General features: G+C 37.2%; 1 long non-coding RNA gene and 1 other non-coding gene across 2 annotated transcripts in view; one reads left to right on the top strand and one right to left on the bottom strand.

Moving 5' to 3' along the window:
• The window catches only part of LOC114005689 (uncharacterized), a 241,624-nt gene that overhangs the window by 150,780 nt on the left and 87,466 nt on the right, over positions 1-3,378 (top strand). The window lies entirely within an intron of this gene.
• On the bottom strand, positions 1,300-1,438 carry LOC114005690 (small nucleolar RNA SNORA15). The gene has a single exon (XR_003547530.1). It is a non-coding gene; the product is annotated as a small nucleolar RNA SNORA15 (small nucleolar RNA).

Here is a 3,378-nt window from a genome sequence, read left to right as displayed (position 1 = left end):
TTTTTTTTTTTTTTTTCGGAGAGGTTTTTGCTATAGGGTACGTGCGCTCACCAGAAGGACAGAGACAGAGAGATAGAAAGCAAGAAATCACTCCCCAGGGAGGACAGCCATGCCACAATCCCTTCTCCTCCATTCTCCTATTGGGATCTTGGGCATGCACACGCATGCGCCCGGAGTAAGTTTAAGCCACCGAGTCTAGGACTCGAACCATGGTTGACTACATGGGAGTCCAGTGACATAGCCATTATGCCAACTACTGGTCCCATCCTCTGTTTTTAATTTTTTTTTTTTTTCGCTATAGGGCATGTGCGCTCTCCAGAAAGGCAGAGACAGGATCTTGGGCACGCACACACACACACATCTGGTGCGAGTTTAAGCTGCCAGGTCTGGGATTCGAACTGCAGTCAACTACGTGGGAGTCCAGTGACATAGCCATTACGCTAACTGCTGGTCCCACATCATCTTTTTTTTTTTTTTTCCTAAGAGATGGCAGGGAGGTATTGTGTTCTTCTGATGGAGAGATATTTCCTGGTTTATTCAGACCTGAGGCTCTTCTACTTGTATCCATTGGGAGAAGTATTCACTTTTGGATACCTTTATGGAAGATGTTTCTTTGACTGGGAACAAGTGTGCTTCCCTTTTGCTGTGGACTGATGTGTGCCGAAGTCTTTCTTCTGCTATGGTCCACACTGGAGGAGTATTCTATTCTGGTGTCTTGCTGGCAAGAGGGGGCTCTGGGCTTAAGGGGGATAGAACTGGGGCCAGGGCCCAGAGACTGGCCTTGTCTCAGTGTCCTTTAGGCTAGGGGGGCAGGAGATGGAAATGGGCTCTGCTGGGGAGCTGGGCGCAGTTCTTGCTGACAGGAGGGGACTTTGGGGTTGAAGGAGCTGGAACTGGGGCCAGGAGCCAGAGACTTGCCTTGCCTCAGTATCCTTTAGGCCAGGGGGCAGGAGATGCGAGTTGTTATTTGTCTTTTGTCCTAGCCATTCCAATTGGGGTTAAGTGGTATCTCATTGTGGTTTTAGTTTGCATTTCTCTTATGACAAGAGATTTCAAACACTTTTCTGTATGTCTTTTGGCTATTCATAAGTCTTCCTTGGAGAGTTGTCTGTTCAATTCATTTGCCCATTTTTAATTGGATTGTCTATTTTGTTATGGGTGAGCTGTTTGTGATCCCTGTATATTCTGGTTATCAATCTCTTCTGAGAATTATTTCTAAGTATTTTCTCCCATTCTGTGGCTAGGCTTTTCACTCTATGCTTTGTTTTCTATGCTGTGAGAAAGTTTTTTATTTTATTTATTTGTATTCACTTCTAATAAAGATATGCTATGAAAAAACAATGCACAGTATCATGATCACTTCAGAGGGAAGATGTTACTTTTACATGCTATCTGACTCTGTAAACTACTGATAAAAGAAGACAGCATTCAGCCATGCCTTGAGAGGAGGTTTTTTCAGCTTGATGTAATTCCATTTGTCTGTTTTGGGGATTATTACCTGTGTTTTAGGAGTCTTATTAAATAAGACCTTTGCCCACTTCAGTGTTTTCCAGAGTTTCCCCTGAGTTTTCCACTAGTATTTTTATAGTTTGAGGCTGTAAAATTAAATCTCTGATGCATTTTGAATTTATTTTTTTAATGGTAAGAGACAGAGGTCTATATTCACTTTTCTGCAGATAGATACCCAGTTCTTCCAGCACCATTTGCTGACAAGATTTACTTTTTTTCCATTTCACTGTTGGTACTCTTTTTAGAAGTTTTATTACTTTTAAATTTTAATTTCTTTTATACATTCAATCACTGTAGATCACCTAGTTTGTAAAGTGAATTCTCCTAACATGAATACACTTCATACCACCCCAGTTGGGGATACTATACATGTTATAATCAACAGACAGTAATCCTTTCCTGTCCTGTAAATGTCTTGCCTCTCTAGTTTCCTCCTTAATATCTTTCCTCTCACTATCTTGCACTCTTTTTTCAAAGATAACTGAGTGTGTGTTTTGGAGTTCATTTCTGGTTCTCAATTTTGTTCCATTGGTCTACATGCCTGTTTTTTTGTGCCAGTCCCATGCTGTATGGATTACCACCACTTTATAATATGTTTTGGGGTCAGAGAATGAGATGCTATCTACTTTTTCCATTTTGCACAGTGTCGCCTTGGTGACACAGAGTCTTTTAAGATTCCAGATAAATTTTATGGTTGTTTTTCTCTATTAAGAATGTCTCTAGCAATTGCATCACAATTTCTTGAAATATGTAAGTTAATTTGGGTGGAACTGACATTTTGGTTATATTGATTCTTTCAGTCCAAGAACACTGGATGACTTTATATATTTTTTTTATATCATACTCAATTTCTTTTTTCAATTTTTCATAGTTTTCCTTATAGAGTTTTTTTCACGTGTTTGGTTATGTTTATTCCTAGATACCTTATTTGTGTCCATTGTAATGAGATTGCTTTCTTCAATTCTGTATCAGCCTGTTTATTGTTGGTATATAAAAATAACATAGTATCAATGCTACTTGAATTTTCTGTGTATATAATCATATCATCTATAAATAAGAACAGTTTAGCTTTTTCCTTTTCGTATCTGAATGCCTTTTATCTTGCTTTCTTGTTTGATTACATTGGCAAGGACTTCCAGCGCTATGTTGAAAAGGAGTGGAGAAATGTGGGCAGCCTTTTCTTGTTCCAATATTTAGTGGCAAGGCCTTCAGCTTTTCCTCACTCAGTATGATGTTAGTAATGGATCTGTCTCATATGGCTTTAATTGTGTTGAGAGGTATCCCTTCTACCCTTATTTTGCTGGGAGTCTTAATCACAATGGGTTGTTGTATTTTATCAAAAATTTTTTCAAGACATGTCCAAAATTTTATTCTACAGAATAATTAATGAGGGGACCAATAAGATGTTAAATCGATCAGAACTAGTTTATGTTTTATGAGAACAATAAGTAATAACGTTTTGGATTTGTTCTTCACCAAACAGAAATTGCTTTTGTTTCTACAACATACAAGTCGACAAGTTAACATAGAAATTCAATAAGTCTTGGACCATACCAGTATTCTTTATAATATTTAAGTCTCCCATATTCATAAAAAGCAATATTTATTCTTTAGAAGGTCAATTATTTATCTTCAGAATCTCTCTCTTTCTCTCTTTCTCCAGTGTACTTTTCTACTTCTCTCTTCTTTCTTCAAGGAAAAATAGACTTTTGAAATCATGATTTTCTACACATCTCTGAAAAATTTCACTGAGTAAATAGTTTATTATTACTGTGTCCATTTTCCACAACCTAAAGTCAAACATTTAACATCTTTTATTTATTTATTTTTATTTATTTATTTTATTTATTTATTTTTTTGGAGAGGTTT

Source organism: Tupaia chinensis, unplaced genomic scaffold (genome assembly GCF_000334495.1).
Source record: "Tupaia chinensis unplaced genomic scaffold, TupChi_1.0 Scaffold144269_1, whole genome shotgun sequence".
Lineage (NCBI taxonomy): Eukaryota > Metazoa > Chordata > Mammalia > Scandentia > Tupaiidae > Tupaia > Tupaia belangeri.
The sequence above is the reverse complement of the archived record's forward strand: the minus strand, read 5'-3'. Positions and strand labels throughout refer to the sequence as shown.